A 25,868-nucleotide genomic window follows, 5' to 3' on the forward strand; every position below is an offset into this window, starting at 1 on the left:
TAATGATTTTGGGAGGAAGATTCAGTGTTGAAATTTGGTTAAATCTGTCCAATGTTAGCTTTTTTAAACATTTACAAAGTAATTTAAGTTAATATAAACAGCAGAAAATAAATTTCCAGTGGGGTTTGAATAATTTAAATAGAAACTGTCAGTCATGATCTTCACCACAACCAGAGGCTTTAGGCTGATTCTCTGTAGTAATGATGCTATTATTGTTTAAAAAAACGCCTCAAAACTCGTTTTTTTAAATCTGCATATTTTCAGTAATGTTTTATTTGCTGCTGGTTTGTTGGTTTACTGTTCTTATTTTGCATCTTATCCTGTTTTTACAGTGTCTGAGTGTTTTCAAATATGTTTTCAAATAAAATATATTACTATTATGCAGCTAAATGTTATGCAACGTGCGGCTTCAGAACCACATGTGGTTATTAAAAAGCAAATAGATGTTTAAAAAGGCAATAAAAAAGGTAATTTTAGCTGTTTTTATGCAATATGTGAATAAAACATCCAGACCTGAAGGACACCAAAGGCTTTTAATCATCAGCTGCCCTAATGATATAAAATAGTATTTTCCTTTATAAAAAAAATTATTTTGCTCTAAATTCTGAAAGTAGAAGTTAATTTCAGTTTATCTCATTGGCTTTCAAAATAAACATTCAAAATATATTCTATCTACAGTTCAGTGTTTCAATTCGTTTTATAAATGCATGATATTGTTCCAGTTATAGTTTTTCACCTTTAATTACTGATTTGATTATTAAGGTAGACAAAAATGTTTTCTCAATTTCAGTTTTTGTTTTGTTAGTTTTAGTTAATTATAATAATCTTGGTCGTCTCATCAGTGAAGCATCTCAATGCTAAACATGTTGCTAACATTAGCATGCGGCGTCTGCAGTCCACATTTCTAAAGAAGTTTAATGAATGATTAAATCAGTCAATATTGATAATTATTGATTGGTTTTGTTATACATATCTGAAACTAGTGTTGTGACCTTTTCCTGTTTTATACAGTTTTCACTTCACAACGTTGTTTTATTATTTTGGATCAGGCCTGAAACTTCAAACTGCTTCTGTGCAAGTTACTGAACTTCCTGTTGCTAGGTAACCAAAGTTGGAGGAACTTGAAACTGCTTTGATATTGATCAATATATATTGTTTTTCATTTACAGTCCAGCTCTGGTTGAAAAGCCTAAAAAACCGATTAAAAACAATATCTTTGTTGTTGAGCTCATCTATTTAGAAGTTTTTTGAATTAAAATGCTGCTTATTTTGGTGATGTTTGGTTTTCAACTAAAGCAAAGCAGGATTACCAAATAAATTTTCCAATGCTCAGTTTCTCTTTAGATGCCAAAAATGAAGAAAAGCATTTCCAGGAATGCAAAGGTTTCCCCTCTGTAAGCCAAGAATACGTTTAAATACGTCTGAACTTTCTGATAACTTATGATCAGGAAAGTAAATTAGTCACAGAGAAAATTTTACTTGTGACATTTCCCATCTGCTCCCAACATGGACGCCCTGAAACCAGCAAACCCAGCAGGCCTGGACCAGTCTGAAATCATCTCCGCTCTAATTAAAACCAGAACGTCTTGGCATGCAACATGGAGGACAAGAAGAGGAAGAAGCAGAAAAAGAAGAAGAAGAGGTCGGAGGCTCAAGGACATTAATTAACCTTCAGGGGCCGCTGGAGCACGGAGGAAGAGGATGGTGGGCACTTCAAAAAGAGATGAAGAGCAACTTCGCTTCAGAAAATAAAATAAAAACTGAAACAAAAAACTTGTGCCCCCCAGCTTCCTTCACTCCACCCGCCCTGCTGGGCTGACACCAGGCAGAAATCAAACGCCCCTCGTTAAGATTCCACCTTCACATCAATGTCAAACGTCAGCAGAGCGCAGAGTGAAACCTGCTCCGTCTCTTCCTCCACAGCCTCTAAAACTCAAATTAATGTGAAAAGAAATGAGGCCAATTTAATTCAAACTGGGAATTATCGCTGATTCAGCAGCATTTGCAGGATTAGTTCAACTGCGATTGTTTTTCCTTCTCATTATGGAGGATTTTAACGCGGCTTCAGCACTTTCATTTCAGGAAATTTTAGCAGGGAAACGTTTACCTGAATGAAGGCGATGCAGGTTTTAGAAAGGATTAATATTATTTAAAGGTTGTTGATCTAATTTAATGCAAAATTTTCCCCACAGTGAAATTCAAGCACTACTTTGGAGATAAAAACAATGCAAATGGACTAAAAAACTGTTTTAATTCACTATATTATTTATTACTGTTATTAATATTTTTGTGATGTATTCCACATTCTACAGCAGCGTTAAAATCAACCGAAATATTCCATAAATTAAATACTTAAAATCAATAAGTTATAAAAAATTGTAAATTCTTGCAAAGTTTTCTGTATTTAGCAAACAGAAATCATTTTTATTTCTAACTGAGCTAATAAAAGAAAGGTTTAGTCTGATTAAAATCAGAAAGTGAGAAAAAAAAAGTAGTTTTTCATTTTTACCTGGTTTCAACTGTAGATAATATTTTCCAAATTTAGGTTTTTAATAAACATATTGCACTTTTTATCAAACAATTGTGAACCTAATTGAAATTCAAGTATTTTGAAGGATTTCCTTTCAGTAGTGTAAGAAAATTTTAGGTTAAGAAAAAAACTGTAAGAGGATTTAAACTAAATGCTTAAACAAAATTACAAAAAAAACATCTAAAACATATTATTGCTAAGTTTTCTATCATTTAGCAAACATGGTTTCGGTGATTCTAACTGACCGAAAGCAGGAAAAGTTTAGCTGGATTTAATTCAAACTGTCAGAAAAAAATGATCTTTAAATGTCTGATTTCAACGGTGAATACCGTTTTCCCAATTTTAGGTTTTTAATCAAAGGTTTATCAAAAAACCATGATCCAAATTGAAATTCAAGCATTTCCAGGGTTTTCTGTAAGTGTATGAATATTTTAGGTCTAATAAATAAAAAAACTGAAAGAGGATTAAATTTAGAGAAAACGGATCCAGAGCGAAGGACGGTTGCATCCTGCAGGCAGGAAGCGGCCTTCCTCAGAGGTGAAAGGTTAAACGCGGCTGCGTTCGGGTCGGGACTTGATGTTTCCATGGAGACCAGTGCAGCGGGTCCAGGAGGAGCCTGATTCACCTGCGGGTCGCCTCCAGTCGGGACAGGAAGGGGCTAAAGGGGGCGGAGTCGACCCCTCTGCGTCCAGGCTGCATCCACAAACGCCACCTTTTGTTTTCAGAAAGCGATAATTCGGATTAGCGGCGCCGCGAGCGCTCAGACGACTCGCTAATCCTGTTAGAGGAACACCTGAGCTGCAGGCTAATCCTTTTTAAACCCCAACACACACAATAAACAAGCTGCCGCGGACGGCCGGCACTCCGATAACACCTGGACGCACTTTCAGCTCTAATTGGGCAGATATAAACTGATCAGGCTGGATTAGCAGGAGTTCCTAATCCATTAGGACCAATCCCTGATGCCGGAAGTTTCTCTGGATCCCACAGAGGGATAAGGCAGGTAAAAAGATCCCACCTGTGCACACCAGAGCGAGCGAGCATCTGCTTTACTGGAAACTTTAAGCCTCCATCAGTCCAAAAAACCACAGCCTGGTGGGTAAATATTAGATTTATGAGGAAAATTAACTTTGTTTTGTTTTCATTAAAACTTGACTGAGAATCTGTAGAAAGTTCTGGTCCTGATCAGACAGGTAAATATGTGATAAAGCTTCAGGTTCACATCGATTCTGCAGCTTTGTGTCCATTTACACCAGAGTCAAAGACTCCATAACAAATTAAAAACATTTTTTTCCGTTCTAGTGCCTCCTTCCTGTGGGGTTCCACATGGTTCAATCCTTGGACATTTTCTTTTTCCACTGTTTATGGAGACAATTTTCACAATTTCTGAAATTTAATTTAAGAAAACAAGCAGAGTGTAAACTGGTAAGTTTCTTTATTAGTGTTTTAGTTTTATTTTACATCTACAGTCCTGCTCCATCTCTGACATTTGTTTGGCTTCTTGTTTTGTGCTTTATTAATAATTCTGGCTCAGATTTGGTCACTTTTTGGGGAAATTCATCATTTTACGGGAATTTGAGTTGATCTGAGGACGTGAGCTGCTCCTGCCAGCAGCAGCAGATGAAACAGGACAGCTGACGGCACATTTAGGAGCATCAGAACGAAACCGTGCATATTAAACAGCTGATGTGGGTGTTTGTGAGTCACATCATGAGCTACACACACGTGTGCGGCTCTCAGGAGGCGGCTTGTGGACCCAGACAAACTTTAAACGCAGCGACAGGTTGTCAGGCTGGATGGTGGGGAAGCAGAGACACATTCAGCGCCGGCGTTGGACACAGATGCTGTCAGTCGCCTGCTGTCTCTCAGGCTCCGTTTCACACCACGATTATAAATCAGAAAATGTTCCTTCCTGTAGTTTTTATGTCGACACTTCAGGACTTTTCATTCAATTCCTTTTAATACTGAAAGTCCCAAATATGTGGAAAACTAACCTGACATTTAACTTAAGTTTTTTGTACTCACTGAGGTAAGAATTAGGAACAGTGAAGCTGCAGTATGTAACTTTTATTAAAAAAATATGATTTTTGCATATTTGTTAATTCACAATGTTTTAACAGTTTGCTATGAGACAGATAATCTGTGAAAAGGTCAATCTAGCTACAGTTAGCATAACCTTTCACAACAGGCTATGCTAGCTGTAGCGTAGCAGAGAGCAAGGAGAAGTGATTGACAGCACTAAGACCCGCCTCCTGGCTCTGATTGGTTGTTTTTATTTAGCATTGGGAGAAGGTGGAAGAGCTCAAATCTTTCACAGATTTTGTGTCTCATTAAATGTCACGATATGGTGACAGCTTCAACAAATATGCAAAAACAATTAGAAAAGTTATGTACTGCAGCATTAAGGAGTGACTGATTTTACAAAAATCACTGGACTACTAAACTAAAGCTAATATTTTGTAATTAATACCTCAAATCATTATATGGGTCAAACTGTGTAGAAGTTTTTATTCTTATTTATTAGTTATTCATGACTTCATGTTTCCTGGGGAATAGATATGACGTAACACAGATCCACTTCTTTAAACCGCTCCTAAAAATTGCTCCAATTATAAAGGATGATTCTTTGAAACATCAAACTTTGATTAATTGATCAAATCGATTTAGTCTGCCCTAATCGGTATTGAAAAAATGTCTTCAAATTAAAAGTTAGATTTTTTCAGTGGAGGCTGTTGGACCTGAATTATAATAATTTGCTTTTATTGAAGCTGCAGCTGAAAAACGTATCACGACATAAGCGTTTCACATGAGTCTATCAATAATTATTGATTAGTTTTTGGTTTTAAATGTCTGAAATACTGCCAAACTGCTGGCGTGACATTTCCTGTTTTATCCACAGTTTTTACTCGACGCCATTTTTTTATTTTTAAGCAGTTATGGGGAACAGTTACTTAACAGGTCGTTGTTCGGTAACCAAAGTTGGGTTGCTATGTAACCAAAGAGTGAGTGAGGTAGTTGAAAACCACCAACCTAGTTCAGTGAATATTCTATATATTGAATATTGATCAGATTTATTGCGATATATATTGTGATAGAGTTACTGTCCAGCTCCAACTGAAGCGAAATGTTCTAAGCGATCTTTGCCATTGAAACCAAGGAGAAGATTCTGTATGAGGTCCAACCCAGATGGAGATATCAAATCCACATCGCTTATTTGAGTTGATCAGCTGCTACTATTTAAGAGCTGGGAACATTTTGAATTGATCAGAAACAGACTTGTGGAGGAATAAAAGGTTTTCCTCCCCAGTCTGACAGTTGTTAGTTCAGCAGTAAGCTTAGACAGCTTCAGAAATACCTTCAACTCCCCCAAAAGGAAAACAAACCTTAAAGACAGCCTTTCAGGGAGGCTGTGACTGACAGCGCTGGCTCTCCCAGATCCTCCGAGATCTCACATGTAACGTTACTCTGCTTTTCTTTCCCTTCTTCAACTCTCAGGACTGCCCAGAAGGTCAGAAGTCACCATCTGCTGCGAGCTCCAGGAACCACCGCTGGGTCTCTGAGCCGGGACCCACCGGACCAATCAGGCCACAGCGTGGAAGGAAAACCTAAAGACGACGGCAGCGGCGGCCATATGCAGCGCGGTGTCGGTTTACTCGTCACATGGACGACATCTCATCTCAGGATGTCCAACAACAATGCCACTCAGAGCCCTTCACCGTATCCCATCATGCACCATTCAGAGAACATCTGAATGAAAACATCGAAGCACAACGATTCTCTTTAGATTTGACAAATGTATAAAAACACTCAACAAGCCCATAAACTCAAATTAAAATCTCTACACCTAGCATCGCTAGCTAAAAAATTAGCTGCGCTATCCTTAAAAAAGTAATCATAAACACTATTCCGCTAACGCTAAAGCGCTACACCAACATGGTATTTAGCATAAGCTAAATACTCAAAGCCTCTTACTGTTCAAATGTTTAACCAGTGGTTAAATGTTTAGCTAACTGCTAGCTAAAGAATTAGCTGCGCTAACCTTAAAGAACTAATCATAAACACTAGTCCGCTAAAGCTAAAGCGCTACACCAACATGGTGTTTAGTGGAAGCCAATGCTAAACCATAAAATCAATAATCAATGCAAAAAGGCCCTTTAAGAATTTGACCGTTTGTATTTTCTCTAAAAGCTTTCAGAACGAACGTCTGCATCCAGTAAGGAGATTCAGTGAAAACACAGCAGATTTAGTTCAAAGTTATGAATGTCCTTCTCCTTTCTTCTGTATTTATTTTAATTAATCTTTTAATCATCATAATCTGCCAACAGTCCATCCATCCATTATCAGGTTCATGTCACTCAAATCATGACGCAACGACTTCAACGTCCTGCAGCTGCGACCCGTCGCTGACTGAATCCCTCCAACATTTTACTTCTATTTTTCTCTTAATTCAAAACAAAAATCTCCAGAATGAACAACTTTCAGATTATTTTTCACAGAAATTTAATATTTAAAATTCAGAAATATTTAAAAAGTCGAGTGTTTGTGTGAAGTAACTATTAGTAAACACACAAAAATAAAAATAAAAATAAACTGTAGGAAACAAACAGGATTTATAATCTCTGGTTTTTACGGCTTCAGGGTTTTTCTAAATGTTGCCGCTCATCCGTAAAATCATCTAATAAAGTGATCAATAAAAATTGATTTCAATCTTTGAATTGCAGCTCCAAGCTCCAACACACACACACACACACACTTAATAAAACAACAGGCAGAAGTTCGCAGAACTCGAGATAAACCGTAAAAATAATTGATCAATTCTCTGATTTTATTTTAAATCTGACTGAAAACTCAGAGCAGTTTGAGCTGCAATATTGAATTTATTTAATTCTTCCTCTATAATAATCGCTCTTAAGGTTAATTTGTCCTCAAAATATTACAGAATTTGTTTTCTGATGAATGTTTAAAAATCTTTCCAACGTTGAGCGCTGCGTTTGCTCCTGAATTCACAGAGGAACTAAATCAAAGACAGACGCTGAACTCTTCATCCTCCTCTGACGTTTCTTTTCATTTCACGTCAATTTAAAAAGAATAAATACTAACATATGAGGAATTTTATGTATGCTAAATGAATATTAAGTTACACTAATGGATGCAAAAACACAGAAAGAGGCAGGTTAGAGGTAGAAATAAAAATAACGGAGGTCAAGATGAAATCATTAAATTATTACGATTAATATCTGGATTAAAACCAAAAATGTTCTTAAACTGGAACCTGAAACTGATGGAAATGAAGCTTTACATGAAAACCTGCTGATGTTACATTTTCTGTGACCTGAATTATTTCATCATTTAATGTTTTGGTATAAATATTTACATTTTCTTTCATCCAATCAGTCAGAATCTCTGCAACAATGTAAGAGAAAACAAGTAACAGTGAAACGTTTCTGTTTGCAGTTTCATTTTAAACTTACTGAGATTCAACATCAGCTGCACCTGATTGGTGCTTTTTCTATGCCTGACTAATAATCTTTAATGTATCAATAAAAAATCCTATATTTTTGAAGATTTTCAAGATTGCTGCAGGTGTTAATGACTTACGAGAAAAAAATAAAATCATGCCTCCATTTGGTGAAAGATTGATTTCAGGTCATGCTGCCTGCTTTTAATCCCTGCAGTTTTTGTTCTAAAGCGCACTGCGCCCCAAGAAAACCGAAACAATTAGGTTTAAAAACGTTTATTTGGAAATAATCTCAGATTTTGGGCTGGTTTCTGGATGGTTCAGGAATCTCTAGACACAGTCGCGGCCGATCTGGACACCAGAAACAGATGAAACTGATGGGCTCTGCTGGGGATTGTAGTTTTCTTGTTTGTTTTTTACGCTGATTTGTAGCTGCATTTCTGCAGCTCAGACAAACAAGAAAAGTGAAAATCTCGTCTCCTGATGTGACCCGCTTTGCTGTTTCTGATGCTTCTCAGGGCAAATTTCATCAGAAAACAGTGAAAGGTTGCAGCTTTTCACCCTCCTCCCTCCACCTCTGTGTGCTTGAGCCAAGACTTCAAAGTTTCCCCAGCGTTTCTCCGAGTGTGTGTGTGTCGGCGTGTGTGTGTGTAGATCTAGTGAAATGTGGGTCAGACATTAAAATGTATGAGCAGGGAGCAGAAAGCATGATGAAGTGCTGAGACACGAGGAGGAGAGAATGTAAAAATAACTGGAGGAGCGGCTCTGACAGAAACCTCTCCCCCCGACGCCGCGCCGCCACGCCATTGGTCCAAAAAGCCAACAGGAAAGAGGTGGGGGAGGGGGAAGAGAAGAAAGAGGAGCGTTTTCTGCTGCCTGGATGATCTGCAGAGCACCCATCACGGCTGACAGAACGCCACGCTTATCTGAGACGAGGTGGAGGATTTCCAGGAACAACGGTGATAATTATTTGGTTTTCTTTGTTTGTTTCTGCAGAACAATAAGAGTCAGACGGAAACACGAGAAAAAAATCTCAACCACGCAAAACCAACTGCTGGGAAAGCAGAGATTATTCAGGCAAAGTTTCAACAAGCAACACCTGGTTGTCCAGATCCATAAAAACACCAGAATTTACAAAACAGATCAGAAACGTAATCAATGTCCAAATTCTGCAGCACATCCACATGTTACGGTCGTCAAAGTCAAGCTAGCATAACTGAACTACTTCCCTCTTCCTAAAACTTTTTCCTGACCTTGTTATGAAGTTGTTGTCGTGTTGACAATTAGCAGCAAAGCACTGCGTCATTTTCTTTCATACATCAGGCGTACATCAAGATTTATGTTGACAACTTGACCGCTAAAACCATTGCTGGTCATGGTCGGTTAGCATCTTTTAGCCCTCCAGCAGCAGGTGGAAGGTGTGACGTCACACTGCAATGTGTCAATAAGAAACACAAAGGTTTCCTGTGTCACTGCAGGATGTGCTAAAGGTTCACATGGAAGACACCTAAACCAATGCCATGGTTTAGGCCAGAGGCGTCCAGCTCAGCTGATTTAAACATTTCTACATGTCTGCAGAGGTCTGGTAATGAAGCAACACACCACAGATTGTTGAACCAGGAAAACATCTAAATGGAAAACATCTAACTCCACTGTTCAGGTTAATGTTTTACACATTTATTGTTTTCCTCCACTTTTGAAAGAAATCAGCATCTGTAACAACCATTAAAGTCAAAAACTCAATGCAGGCTTGGCTAAAGTGTTTTCTGAAGAACTCATAACCGTTTCCTTTGCCATCGTTTATCCTTTGCTCTCATCCATCAACTTTTTCTGGCTACAATCGAAGTTTAATGGAAACAAAGTCAGGACAAAGTGTGGGATGTGGAAAAAGCCATAAATATGGTCCTAAAGTTGTGGTTTCTATGCAGAAGCAACACTGAGTGAGTGTGAAATTGGTCCCTGTATCTCAGTTTTTAATCTTCTCCAGATGTCCAGGTAGCACGGAGGTTCTAACAGTCCACACAATGGAAAGCCAAGTTATCCAAGCGCAGCAGAAAATCTACGTCTTGCAAAATATCAGCATTAGTGTCAGCAGGTCCTGAGGGAGGATCTTTGGCTGGTTTGTGACAGCAGACATGAGAAAACTTGACAAATGAAAGGAAATAAAGTTGAGTAGAAGGTTTTTAGAGGTTCTACTTCGCTGCCTGTTCTTCACGTCTCCCCCATTTCCAAACCTGACCTTCACAAACGGATCATGATCAGGTTTTTGATGAACTCAGCTTAACTTGTTGTTACAGAACCAGAGTTCTTTTCACACCTGATAGTCCGGTGGACACAGTTTTGTTGGGGACCAAAGTCGAACATCTACTCCACCTCCAGCTGCTGTGGTTCTCTTTCTCTCTGCTCTGAGTCAAACCAACCTGTTCCCCTCCTGGCTTGTGGGGGCGCTGCACCAAGAACTACTGAAGAAAACGAAATAAAAACCTCTAAAGACACTGAGAGCAACTTCCTTCTTCACCAAATAGAAACAAAAATGGAGTGGCATCAGATTTTAGTAGTTCTCTTGAGTCTTTCTATCAATTTGTTAGAAAAACCGCAAGCCATGCTCCCGGTAGTGCTAGGCTAACATGCTTGTTTTGGTTGTATTTACCCAGAATGCCCTGGGTTGTAGTCCACTTCCTGCTTTTGGAGCGGTCTCGGGTCCGCTTGGCATTGACATAAACATTCGAACTGAACCAGAGTTCACTTCAACCAAACTGAGACCGGGCTGCTCTGAGTTGGAAGCTGCGGCTCTGGGGAGGAGCTGCATCTGGAAGGCGGGGCTATGTCCACCCAGGCGTTTTCCACAGCTGAATGGTTGCCATGGAGACTAAAGGATTTCTCAAACATGCATGAAAGAGAATCAAAGCAACACTCCAGGTTTGTTTTTGTTGAGGAAATAACATTATTATATGATGTAGAGCTCAAAAAAGTTGATTTTACAAAGTACTGCCCCTTTAATTTAACCTCTTGATTTTTTTTATTACCTTCCTGTCCAAACCTGAATGGGTTATTATTTAGAACCAGAACATCAGGATCTTGTTCAAGTGTGGCAGATAATACCATATATCACCGCATATTAACAGAGGAAACAATTAATTGTTTTGAACCTATTACTTAAATAATTGTCAACAAATTTAGTAATCGATTAATTGTAAAATGAAGAACACAAAAAAGGTAAATCGCTGAAAGAACATAACGTTTTGTTATCAATTTGTTAGTCAGTAAATCCAAAACATAATCAACCCATCAGCACTGCATTAATGTCAAATCCAGCAGAAAGGGACGAGCTTTTCACAGAAATGATCAAACATTCACAGAATAACAATGTTATTGAATTTTAGGCAGCGTTATTTTTATTTTGTGATTTTAAAAGGATTTTAATTATTTGCATCTTTCAAAGTATTTCTAGTATTGTATTAAAAGGCTTAATGGAAATTTTGCAGAATGTGCCTATTTTTTAAAATCAAATTCATCGTCACAATACACAATTAATCGATAGATGAACTGTGTATCAATAGATTAATCGAAAATTAAAATAATTGTTAGTTGCAGCACTATTAGTCAGTTTGTTTCCATTTGGATCAAGTTTCCATTTTGACTAATAAATGACACTTTGGGTTAAATTCACACCATTTTAAAACCTGGATCATTTTTACCTAGAATTAAAGGGGGTTTACTTTCTTTTTAGTGACTCTATAAACATCAATGTGTTCTGAACCAACATGGACGCCGCAGTGCAACAGGAAACGGTTCAAAGACTTCCTGACTACAGATCTATGTTGTCCTCCACAATGAGGACAGTGGAATGGTTTCATCTTCCCAAACTTCTACTTTTCTCACGGAAACCATGTTGACTCTCTCACAGTTTACTCACTGCAAACCAGCTGATAAAAACGTGTCTAGTTGGCGTTTTCTGTAGACTTAAAACTCTTCAGTGAATGCAAACTTTGCTGTTGTTACACATCGTTACATCACATCACTGCTGTTTCCATACAGCTGCCAAACAAGTCTAAAGAAGCACCTTTAAATGCACTTCAGTTAAATCTGATCACCTGGTTTGGAGCAAATTATGATTTTTTTAGAAGTTTCTGTTTAAACAAGGAATAAAGAAATAAAAGGCAATTACCAATAACTTCAAGTTATGATGAAATGAAGAAAATCAGGATCCTACTGGGGTCAATATGACACTTCAGTAAACCTCTTCATAAAAATGGAGGAGTTTACATGAACACAAATTCTTACATATGATTTTGTCAATTAAATTAAAGCACTTTTTATTTTTATACTGCTAAATTACATCAATCAATTCCTCAAGTTTTCAATTTATCATCAATTTATAGATATAGACATGGTTCTGGTTCTGCTCTGCATCCAGAACCAAACATAGAGAAGCAGGATTCAGCTTCTATGTTTCACAAATCTGGAAGAAACTTCCAAAAAACTGCAAAACAGTTGAAACACTGAGTTCCTTTAAATCTAGATTAAAAACAATGCTGGTTAGAGTTTATTTTGAACCATGAAAACTGGAACATTGGTCAATACGTATATATGACATATATTTGCTTGATGATGGTTTTTGATCAAATGTGATGCCTATTGCTGTTTAATAACTGCTGTTTTGAACTGCCTGGTTGCTGACGTGTGGTAGAAATAAACTTCTAATTGGTAGCGCGTCCTGACCCGGGGCCTTCTGGAGACTCTTCCTTCCTAACAAACACCAAAAATATGACTTTCAGGTTCACTGGTCTCTCTAGATCACTGTCTGACGAGACAACGGATGATGGATGTTGTGTTTAGCTTCCAGCTTTAAATTTAATATCGGTGACGAAAAGAAAGTCATGTTCACAGTTGGGGTTAAAGGTCATGGTTCTGGTTAGGTTCAGGTTTAAGATAGTGACAGAAAAATATTTTGTTTGCGTGGTTAACGACGCTTCACTTTGTCGTCACTTTGAAGGACGACGTGTTGGAAAAATGGACAAAGTGAAGGCAAAACTCGGCTCAACGCGTTTTAATAAATCTTCAAAATATTCCAATATTTCCTCTAATATCATCAACTTACTGATTTCAATTGAAACAGGAAGACTTCTAATATTACCTGCTATGAAATAAAAGAGGATAAAATCCCTTAAATGTCAAGATTTTCTGCGCTCTTGGCCTTAATGTGCCTCTGAAAGCAGGAGGTGTTAAAGGTTTATTGTATGAAGCAAATTAGCAGAAATCTCTTTATTTGTAATCTAAAATAGACTGAGACGACAGGAACAGGAGGACGGAAAGTAATTTAGCAGCTTGAAACCTGTGTGGCTTAAAACCACACAGACACCTGCCAGCCTGGGATTTAATTTAAATGACAGTGATCATACATTAGAACTAATAACTGCATCTAACCTCGGAAAAATTACCGTTTATTGTCATTTTTAAATTCACTTTAAGGTTTGCTGTTCAAAATCTGAAGCATTTTCAAAAGTCATATAATAAAAAGGTGAGAAAACAAGTTTGCATGAAGAAATGCTAGAAAAAAACATGATTTTTTAAAATAATAAATCTGAGCTGAAATATGGAGGACCAAAGCTGACAAAATTGAAAATAAAAGCAGAGATACATGTACATGTATTGTTTTTTCTTACATGTGTTTTCGTCAAGAAATGTATGTTTTCTTTCGCATTTTTCTTATATATGCGTTTTTGTCAAGAAATACATATATACTGCTCAAAAAAATAAAGGGAACACTTTAAGTGTTAAACACCTGTTTAGGTGTTCCCTTTATTTTTTTGAGCAGTGTATATACATATATATATATATAATTTTTCCTTTTCCTTATACATTTGTCAAAATATGCATGTATAGTCAAAAATGCATATGTAAGGAAAAGAAAAAACTAAATATATTTCTGCTTTTATTGCTAATTATGTCAGTTTTGGTCTTCCATACTGCAACACTTCCTGGTGGAACTGAATGAGCTGGAAGACTAAGCGAGCGCTCGGCCATTTTTCAGCTCCGTCACGAATAAAACGTCTTATTAGAGAGCAGCAGCAGCAGCGACATAATTAACAGCCCACATGTGTTTCACTCTGCCGAGTCTCTCTGGGACCGACTCGTCTTGGTTTCCTTTCTGGATCCAGATGACAGAGGCGATAAAGCCTGCCGAGAATTATGAGGTTGTAATGAAGAGCTAAACGTGCCTCAATAACCCAAACCGCTCATTTACGCTCAAACGGTGCCACTTTTTCAGGATTTATCACTTTTTTTTATTAACTCAGATTCAGATTCAGGATCACCGACATGCTACTCCAACCTTTAAGACAAAAAAAATATAAAAATGTTGAGTTTGTCCAAAGAAATTACTTCCATACATGAATTATTGTGAGGAGATCTGGAGAAACTCGTATGAAACAAACAAAACACCAGAAGAAAGCGAATTATATCTGCGTCTGATACTTTAAAACTTCATGATTGAGTAGAGCCGGTTACTATAAACTCCTCCCCAGGTTTAAACAGAAGCGGTTTGAAACAAAGAAAAAAGTTTAAATTATTTACTTAAAATAATTAAAGATTAGGACGTATATTAAAAAACAACCGTACTTCAGGTAAAGAGATTCAGTAGTCGAAGAGTTAAAAATGTTTTCACTTTTAAAATAAAAAATTAATTATGAAAATCATCTGCTAAACAAATGATTTTTGTTTAGCAAATTATGAGGTTTGATTGTTTTCTTTTCTACAGACTGGATTTCATCAAATGTTTTAGAAAATATACAGAAAAGATTGTTTTTAATTTTTATGATGCTTTGTGCTTCTACCTACAGTCCACACAATAACAGCAATTTAAACATTGTTCACCTTTTTCAGTACAAATGTTTTTTTTTTTATTTTGACTGAAAAAAATAACACAAACAATAAATAGACTTAAACTTCAACTGAGATTTGGCCGCATCTTAAGAGCAATTCCAAAAAAAAAAGTAAAGTTTCAGGGAAGTTTCATTCAGAGGAGGAAGGGGAAATCTGACCCCGGCTTAGCAAAATGGCGGCTGCAGTGATGCGTTACCACTTTCTTTTCCTGAACCAAACCGGCCGCCATTTTCTCCTTCAGCGGTGCAGAGCTGCAGGCAGACCAAACTGGGGCCAAACTGGGAGAAAAACTCCAGAAACCAGTCCAGCCACATCACCTTGGAGTCGTTTTCAGATGGAGAGGCGGTTGAGGGGAGTTAGCATGCTGCTAACCAGTCAGACATGACGAAACATTAACGAACGATTAACGGCCAACAAACAGCAGAGAAATCAGTGGCATCAACTCAATCAACACTCAAGATTTAAAAACACTCAAGATTTAAAAACTTTAGATCAGGGGTGTCCAAACTTTTTGTCATCTGGAGGGAAAAAAATCAGATTCAAAAGTATTCCAAGAAACACAAAAGAAGTTGTCCAATTTTTTCTATTTTCTGTAAATCCAAAACCTAAAACAGATTTTGCACATTTTCTGTGTCAAAACAAAGACAATTTATTCAGTTATAATAACAGTATTTCTTTCAAAACGATTTTAGCCGAGTTTAATAAATTATAGAAACGCTGATTTTGATGCAGCAAAGTTGTCTTTTGAGTAAAAATCTCTGGATAAACGTCGTTCTACTTATTATTAAAGTTAGGCTGTAATATATGAATACTTTGTCCATTGCAAGAATTTTCTGCTGACGTAAAAATAAAACGTTTAGTACACTGATACATCTTTCTTAAACTGGAGTTAAGGGCCACAAATGGCCCCCGGGCCACGCTTTGGACACCTCTGCTTTAGATCATTATTCATACATTATTACTGACTTTAAACTCAAATTAAATTGTTTTATTCTCTGAAATTAATGTATTCATAAATTAAAATTGATAAAATTAAGAAGTCTCTTAGTGAAAGTGCTCAACCTTTTTATTTTTCCACATTTCAGACCATCAGTGTTGTATTTCACTGGGATTTGGGGACATAAATCGAGTGGAAGGAGAACGATGGATTATTCGCTCCACGTTTCCTTTTGGGTTTCGTCTCAACTAAATTTGAACATCTGGAGACTCGAGTTTTTGTCCATATTTTCCTTAACAATTCAAACTCAGCCAGATTGAATAGGAAGGACAACTGAGCATCATTTATCTACTTTTGTCACTGATCCCAGATTGGTCTGGACTTTGACTACGCCATTCTAATACAAGAAATGCCTAAACCAGAGAGATGCTATCCTGCAACTTTTAGATGCATACCTGCAACAAAACACCTGAATCCTCGCATCAACAATCATCGGAACCACATGTGTCAAACTCATGGCCCATGGGAGAAATGCGGCCCGCTGCAGCCTTCTAAGTGGCCCTCTAGTCTCCAGATGCCAAATCACATCAATCAGTCCCTCAGTTATTCGCAATTCTGCGATCGCGGAAATTCACACAAAATCAAAAGATCCCTGCATATTTTTGTGCAAATGCATAACTGTGAGTTCATATCAAAATGATTACAAACATTGTGTTTCAGTGATGCCAACTCCCTCCTGTAGATTAAACAGTTCCTCAGGTATGAATACTTCACACCCTTCATGACTCTTAAAGGAGCAGTGTTATGTTTTCCAGGCACATAAAGCCATTTTATAGCTACTTATGTTACCTTCAGTTGTTATGAAAATGCTATACAACTTAATAAAGAAATCTGAATTCATAATTTAAGACTTTGAAATGGGGTCTCTGTCTCTTTAAAACTCCTGCTCTTTCTGAAGAGCTGCCTTCAGGACGCCGTCCCAACATGGCTCCTCTATTAACCCGCTGACAACGTTTTACCAGCGTTGCTCTGAGCAGCAGCTCCTATAATAAGCTCACCAGTTCCACCAGGTGTTTGCTAATTGCTGCTGGCTAGTCTGAAGGAGCTGAGTGGTGGAGCTGAATCTAGAAGGCGGGGCTAGGCCCAGCTGACTGGTTGCCATGGAGATTAAAGGATTTCTGAAACATGTAGGAAAGAATCAAAGCAACCCTCCAGGAATATTTTAGATGAGGAAAAAACATTATAAAAAAGTTGATTTTACACGATACTGTTCCTTTAAGGTCCCAAATGAGAGTTTCTCACCCAGTTTTACATTTTAACCCGGTTGGTTGAGGGAAAATTCAAACTGACCAATCAGAGAGAAGACGATGACGAAGACCTTTGATGCATTACAACAGCTAAGGTCTGAATGTAATGAAGAATTATTTTTCTTGCATTCTTACACGTTTTTACCTTAAATTCCTGCATAAATTTTCCAGTTTTATTTCATATGTAAGAAGATCAAACTGCTTTATTACAGCATGTTGTTTAACTCTGCGGTCCCTTCAGTGCAGAAACAGTGACTCGTTTGAGTGTGAACTCGTGTTTTCCAGCCTCACAAGTTGGTTTTTATTGAATCCATCAGGAACTTCTCGCCCAGATCCCTTCGGCGGCCTCAGGACATTTTCTGGAGGTCTCTCTCTGCTTTCAGGGAACCTTAATGAAGTTAACATTTTTGGGGGTTTTGGGTTGAGGGAGGCGGCGCAGCGGTAACAGAGGACCATTTTACTTCCTCATAATTCTATTTAGTGAGACAGAGTCGAGCCATAACCAAGAAATGTTTCATTTAACTTCAGACTTAACAGCCAGTCTGGTGGAGGAAACCAACACAAAGATCTTCAGTCTGCGAAATAACATCTGCAGAAGCGGAACACTGACTGATCTGAACATTTAATTTCTTCTTTAACTTTAACAATGACAATGTCTTGTCTCGTAGGAGTGGAGGATAAAGTTTATACGAACGCTGATAATTCTCAAACACGAGGATCCGATTAGCGTGACGTTCATTAACGACCTGGAGTTTAGGAACGCTGCAGGAAACTTAACGGAAATACTTTGAAACCTCATTACATGTTTCAACCGGAGGCGGGACTAAAACAAATGATTTTACGCTAAAGCTGGAAAACCATTGAGGTCACGACAGCTAGCAACTCTCTCTTAGCTCTGGGAGGGTGGAGCTAATCACAAAGTTAATTGAAATGTTAATAAGAATCAGGTCTTTTGTGTCCTTTAGATTTATTTTCTAACCTGAGAGGTTTTTCACAGAAATGGCGACACCTACAGGCAACACCGAAACATTGTGATGTCACAAACAGGTCACATAGGTTTAACATGTGATGCATAGAGAGCTAATGCCACTGAACTTTGTCATATTTATGGTTTGTTTTTACTTTTATTTGTTCAGTTTTCATTCTTTTCCCTATTTTTATTCCCCTCTTTGTTCCCTATTCCCAATTTTCCTTTTATTTCTTTTTTATGTCACTTTTCTGAAGCCTGGTAGCTAGCGTAGCGCTAGCACAGTAGCCAGCCTGGTAGCTAGTGTAGTAGTTAATGTAATAGCTAACACACTAGCTAGTGTGGTTTATTTGAATTGTCCTGTAGTTGTTCTATGCAGGACCTTGTTCCCAAATTGCTCAATCTTCATTTTGCAAACCGTCTTTCTGGGAATGAGGTAAAGACTAAATTAGTCCAAAGGTTTGCCAAATGTTGGCTGGTTGAATATTTTTCTCTTATTTTTATGGTTTCCAATTTGTTTTGGTGCTTTCCGTGCATCCGGAAACCGTCTACACAGCGACTTCAAGATGCCCTGCATGACGTTATTCATTTATACTGATAAATTTATCACAATTTTTAAAAACTCTAATTAATTTTGTTTAAATCCCCACAACTGTCCGTGTTGTTGTCATTGATAGTTTACTATTTTCTCCACTGTTTGTTAAAAAAACAATCAACAAATAAAGATCCATTCAAAGATATGATTAAATTCAGATTCACACTTCTTTATGTGACTGGTGAATATTTTTCAATAGCAATGTTTGTGGGACAACAATTGCTGTGACACACTGTTCACAACAATACAATTACTTAAAGAGGAAGTAATAAATAGTTATTATTGTCACTTTTATTGTTCTCAAAATAGTATTGTGATAAAAACTAAGTTGTACTTACAAAATGGAGGCTGGCAGCCGACAAACTTGTTTTATTTTTTCTAAATAAATTTTGGGACATTTTATATCGATTCTATATCACAGTAAACGAGAATCTGCATTTTTATGGAAGCTGATTTTTTGGCACACCGCTAAATGCTGCGTTGATGGGGTTCCCTGAATCTGTGCCTCAGCTTCCTGAAGGTCCAGCCACGCATTGCCAGCTCCACATCATGGATTTGCTGCCAGAGCTGTCAGCGCACTACGCTACACTTCGCCCAGGACCCAGAAACGTTGCCACTGAAAATAATAAACCACCACAACCTGGCTGGGGGAGCTTTAAGCCTGCCTTCAGGAAACTCTCACACTCCATCACACGACCTTACCAATACGCTGCAAAAACCCTGGCTGCTTATTCCAACCATCCACTGTGGAAAAAAAAACAAAAAAACATTTAAGCTTTATATGGCTAGATTTCAAAACTAAAGTAAAAGGTAATTTGGCGTTATTTCTCAAAAAACTCCCAACTTCCTGATTTATGAGCCAACAGGGTTAACAACTCTCCATTCTGTCCAGTGACTAACTGTGGTCCAAACCATCCAGTATGGGGAAGTTTATTTGTTATTCAAGTTTGGTGAAAAAATGTATTTCATGCAGATGTTTTAAAATACTAATATTATGACTAAACAGTAGTTCTTATGCAAGGCAATCCAATCTGTCACATTTCTGTTTCTGCACACATTTTAATAACACGTTAGGAGTTAGATTTTTGTTTAAAAAATTGCTTGATAGACTTTTTATTTTTTACAATAAATTGTCAAATATTTCAGTTTTTTATTTTTAGGAATTTTGTCTCGTTTTAGTTTTATGCAAACTGAAGCAAAAAATTGAATGATTTTATTTAGAAATTCTGTTAAATAGAGAAAATCTGCTACTTCAGCTTTCCATGTATTCCATTTAATTATTTTCTGGCCTTTTGTGGACAAAATGGTTCTTAATCACTGAATTTTTATGACTGAAAACAGTTTTTGATACTAAAACTCATCAAGTGCCACTTTGATTTCTTAATAATTAATACGTTTCTGACTTTCTTTCTGCTCCCAGAAAGACGCTGACATTAGTGAAATGACTCACTGACAGAATAAATGAGATCAGACTGGATTAAAACAGAAAACACAGTAAACACAAACCACAGACAGACACTCAGCTACTTACAGGAACATTTAAATAAAAATCAGATGGGAAAGCAGCCGGCCCTCCTGCAGAGCGCAGCACTAAAACCTGAGCCGAGTGGAATCAGGGGAGCAGGGAAAAGACTTCTTATTGTGTCGTCTAACGTTTTAAAAAAGAAGGATTTTGTTTTGACAGACGTCACTGAAAAAGGAAAGGGTGTCGGAGAACAGCATGGAATCCAACATTTGCTGGATCCCGACATTTGGAAGCAGATTCAAACATTTAAATGGATACAAGGAACGCTTTACAAGAAATATTTGCTTAGAACACAAAGTTTTAAACCCGGTTTCTTTCTTCATCTGGTTCTGACTCAAAACCACGCATCACAATTATCACAATTTTCTCGCGATTTCTGTGTTCAGACCCAATTATTTTAATGGGTATAAAACATCAATAAAGTTGAACAGTTTCTTGTGAACAGAAACAGAAAAACATTAAAAATCTGACTACAAGTGATGGCTTCTGTTTTAACATTTAGTTAAGATTACACAAGAAAAATGCAAAATGCAAACTTAAACAAAATACGCTAGAAAAAAATAATCCCAATGTTGCCAACAATCCAAGTTTATTGGTCACAAATGGCAGTCCACCAATCAAGCAATCGTTGGACTATCCCAACTTCTAGTTTTCTTAGATCGTGTGTCTCCTGAACGTTTTATAAATGGGCAACTAATAACGTCCCAAACCGAAAAAAAAAAGGAAATGTAGGTCTGCTTAAAAACTTAATAAATACAATCAAATTGTCTGCAAGTTTCTGCTTTCAGGTTTCTTCTTGGATACAAATAACATTAAAAAAATCTCTGAAAATAAGTTACTATGTTTTTTTTTTATCCACCGTTAAATGTGTCCATCATTTCAAGGGAGAATCTATAACATGTCTAGTTTTTTAGATCTGTAATTCTGACAGTATTTGAAGGCAGAGTATGGAGTGACGTATTCAAAGAGTCACTCAGACATACAAAAAAAAAACACATTAATAAGTTATATCTATATCCTATGTTAATATTTCTGTTATGGTTCATAACCAATATTTACCAATATTATATATATTTCACTACCGTTTCGACAGCTTTGGGAAAAGAAACACCAGAAACAGATAAAAATAAACAACATATTGGGCCAATACCGATATGTTAAAAATGTACTAATATCGGCCGATACCGATGTTGGTGCTGATATATCGTTCATCTCTAATCAAGCTCATTTAATCATGGGATTAATTGAATAATTGTTTATTGCGGCAGGCTTAACAACAGCCAAAGTAAAATAAATAATCAAGAAACTGAAACAGATAAAACTATAGCTTGACTATTTTGGTCAAACATGTAAAAAATAAACTGCAACAAATGTTTTAAATTGTTTAAAAAGTACAATTAGTAATTCTAAATATAATGTAAAATAAATAATAAAGCAGACGTCACTCAGACCACAAACCATAGAATTAGACTGAATAGACGGGCTCTTATGGATCAGGCACATCGTCACCAATACCCAATCTAGAATCTTTTTTCAATATCGGGACCAATACAGTTTTTAATATGGGATCAGTGCATCTCTATGCAAGAGCTATCCCAAGTCTAACATGGAGACCGCCGCTTTATGCTCACTCTATTTAATCATTTCTTTACATTTTGTAACTGGAAATCCCTGATTTTCATACAAAATTGTAAAACAAAAATCCACATTTTTTTGTAGCTTTGATTTGGTATTAGCTCTTGGAGAAGGTGACGGGAAAGTAGACCAATCTGTTTTGGTGCATCATGAATAAAAAGATTAAATTTTCATTTAGTTTTACATGTTAAAATCAGCAAAAGATGTTGAAGTAGATTATCTGCAGAGTGAAAATACAGGAAACTGGATGTTCGATAGCTTGAACGAGAAAGAACGGCATTATCTAACTTCATAGTGATAACTGCATCAATATTCTGAAGTATATCATTATATTATTGTCTTTACTCATAAACGCTTGAACCAGATTCCATCATTTTTTGACCATTTCCCTTCATTTTACAGCCATACTGTGCACCTCTTTATTGTTGGGGTAAGTTGTGGCAGTGAAGCCCTTCAACCAAAAAGCTGGGGGCCATTTTGATGCCTGGAAGAACATCGAATCCCTAAAAGAAAAAAGGGGGTAAGAGACCGAACCTGCGAGGATGGAAAAATGGAGGCATATGGATGAGTAGAGAAAACAGAAGTGAAGCGGACGGTTTGCACATTTAGTGAAATACGAACAAAAAGAGTAAAGGATGCAAATTTTTTAAACATTTGTACGTCACAATTTTTTAGTCATTCTACGTTCGATTTCATCAAAACTACCGGACGTCTGTCTTTATTTCCTAATAAGCCTCTAATTATTCCTCATATAATCGGACTGCTGAGATCTGAAAGTATCCGGAGGCAGCTCAGAACGAGATAAATAAATTTACACTTCAGATGAAACCAACAACAAGGTCAGAAAGATTCAATTAGCACAAACTGAACAGGCATCAGATTACAGAGCGAGTCCAGGCAGCGGCCATTACAAACCGTAAAAAATGATCAATGTCGTTGAGATGCACGTTTTGACGTTCCCAAAACGACTTTATGACAGAATTATGGGAAATTTGAGTTATTTTTGAATATATTTCACACCTAAAAGCCAAAATGTTGGGAGCAGAAGTTATGACGTCTGTGTTTTTATGAATGGAAACAGATTTCTATGAATGAAGAGAGAAAAGTGGCAACTTAGACCTAAATGTGCCAATCCCAAAAAAATTACTGCTGCAACGGCAAAAAAGAAAGAAGATCTACGAGCTACTTCGAGGTCAGGAAAAAATTAATTAAATCAGCCAAACACAATGAGACGAAAAGATCGGAAGAATTAAAAAATGAGTGGAGTGGACAACAAAGTCAAAGTATGTTTAAGTAAAAACACTTTACATCAAATTTATCATAATATATATTAATACATGTATTCATAAGAATTACAGATGAATGCATCAATAAAACAAGCAACCTCTATAGCCATTGTTGTAATTAGAGCTGCAGAAATCAATATTTTGATTAGTTTTTAAGCTAATTTTCAATTACAGTTTTTGGTAAGAAAAAAATCTATTTTATTTATGCAAACTAGAATTAACGTTCAAAGTTAGTGGTTTAAGACACTTTGCTGAAGATGCACACCATCCACTCTACTAATTCGGCTTATTTTGACAGTTTGAGTGAAGAAAGCGAAGCTCTACCAGCTGATCCCGTCCTGATTCGTGGATTTTTATTGGTGAATTTTTTGCCTGCGGTTGAGCTGGCTTCGTAAAGTTGCTTGCTAACAAAAAAAGCACTCATTAAAAATACGCACGTTTCCAAACATTTCTGTTAAAACAACAAATTTGAAGTCAAGTATGAGTCAAAAGATTTCTTTCTTTTTTGCATGTGAAGCACTGTGACCTTTGACCCAGTTTAACTTAAAAAGGCACCAACTTCACAGTATTTGCTCTTAATGTAAAGGCTATTATTTTTATATTTCTGCCTTTTTCTGAATCTGCATGTTTATATTTGTTACACCTGAAATTATGAGTAAATTTTATTTTTATTCAGTGGTTAACTTCATGACCGTTGGGCTCCTTCAATCAAATCCAGAAATCTGTTAAAGACAAAGACATGGGTCACCAGAATTTGTAGGATTCGTGGTACATTGTGTTTTATTTCATTGAGACGAAATTCGAACCTATTTCGGGATTAATTCGCCCTTCAACCATATTATAATTCATAAAATAATTTTGTTGATTGGATTTTCTCTGCTCATGTTATTTCAGGGTTAAACGATAATTTTTTTTTTTTTAAATTAGAGGTTTTTCAAAAACATTCAAAATATAATGCATTATAATCTGGCAGATTTTATCCTAAAATTATAAAATGGATTAAAGAAACACGAATGAGGATCAAACTAGACTGGATTTGATATTTCAGTAAATTTAACCTAAAACATTTTAAAATTTTGCTTGGATTCGTTCAGTTGACTGACGTTAAAATCCATTTTCTGTGCAAACCGAATATTTTTAAAATATTGGAGGAGAGTTAGTCAGTTTTGACGTTTAAGTTTTTGATACACACCAAATTATCCAATGAAAATATTTAGAAACTAATGGAAATAAGTTGGTGTGGTGTAGCCGTAGAAATCACAGTCACGGCCGTTTTGGGTCCAATTCCCAACGTTGAGACGTTTGCAGCACGTCTTCCTCCATTTCCTGTCAATTAGAGCCACTAGTGCCAAATTAATATTCTTTATTTAAAATAGTATTCATCATTTAGAAAGCTGAAAAATAACACACTTTGTACATAAAATGTCAGAAAATACGTTCATTTGTAAAGTGACACTAATAAACTATCCAAAAGCAAACTGTAAAAATATGAAAGACAGTTTAATAATTTTGTTAGATAAAAAAGTAAAACGTCCAATTTCAGTAATTTTCTTATTTAAAAATCTGTCAAATTTTCTTTTTATTTAATGTTTTTTTATTTTATTTTCCATTAAATTAGAGTTTAAACTATTTTTATGTGTGAAAAAAGGTACAAAAGTGAATATTTAAGGACGTCTGAGGTGTAGAAACGACACCTAACCCGTTTCTATTCGCTCGGCCCAAACGACCCGCCAACACCGACGTTCCTGCAAACCCAAACGGATTTCTCAATCGCCCCTGAGCAGAACCGGTTACTGAACGGTGGTTTAAACCCTCTAATCGAGACCTAATCGGGCTGAACCACAGAACCGTCACGGCGGGACGACGAGCAGCAGGTTCCCCTCCTGAAATTTTCCGTGTGGCGTTTAATAGAAAACGGATTTCCTGCTGCAGATTAGCAGCGGAAAGGAGGAATCCTTTCTGGGTGTTTCATGAACTTCCATTAGCGATAAATTAACCGATGCTTCCATGGACGCAGATATATTAATTCTCCAGTGAGAAAAATCGTTTTTTCTGCCTTGTTATTACAAGAACGCAGCAAGGACACAAACGATCAGGCAGCTGGAAACCCAGAACCTCACATCTGGACGACCACACACACTCCAACACACACTCCAACTCTTTACGAGAACGGCCTGTAACTACTTTTCCTGCAGCAGAAACTCTCCAGATCAAACTTTACGCTCCTGCTTTCTGTTGAGCTCATTATTGTGCTTTTATTTTGAAAAAAAACACGTTTTTTAAAAATCTAAAAAAAAAATCTCAAATAAAAAAATTCTTCCTTAGTAACACCTTCACATTATAATCCTGCAGTAATCCGCAAAAACACCGCTGCCTCCTATTGGCCAGCTGAGGAGCCAATCAGAATGGACGACATTCTGCTGCTAGGAGCACAAAAAAAAAAAAAAGAGAAAAAAATGTAAATTTACAAGTGAAGGTCAGAGGTCGCACAAAAATCGGATGTGTTCCAGACAATTTAACGAGTTTTTTGGCAAACAAAGAGAACTATTTTGTTGCGTTGAAGCAGATAGAAACAGCTGGAATCTGAACTGACGAACGTAGCCAAAACTCCCGAGTAAATCAACGTCGACTTGTCGAAAAATTAACTGCGATTTCCCACAAACCATGAAGTCGTCCTCAGGTTTTCTGCTGAACCATCAACTCAGAACCAAACAAAAACAGCTAACCTTCACTGAAAATGGGA

At 36.9% G+C, this 25,868-nt stretch overlaps 1 protein-coding gene across 1 annotated transcript in view; it reads right to left on the minus strand.

Annotated features, from left to right (window-relative positions):
* Positions 1–25,868, minus strand: part of LOC116726429 (ephrin-A2-like) — a 109,337-nt gene that overhangs the window by 81,752 nt on the left and 1,717 nt on the right. The window lies entirely within an intron of this gene.

Source organism: Xiphophorus hellerii, chromosome 9, assembly GCF_003331165.1.
Source record: "Xiphophorus hellerii strain 12219 chromosome 9, Xiphophorus_hellerii-4.1, whole genome shotgun sequence".
Taxonomy (NCBI): domain Eukaryota; kingdom Metazoa; phylum Chordata; class Actinopteri; order Cyprinodontiformes; family Poeciliidae; genus Xiphophorus; species Xiphophorus hellerii.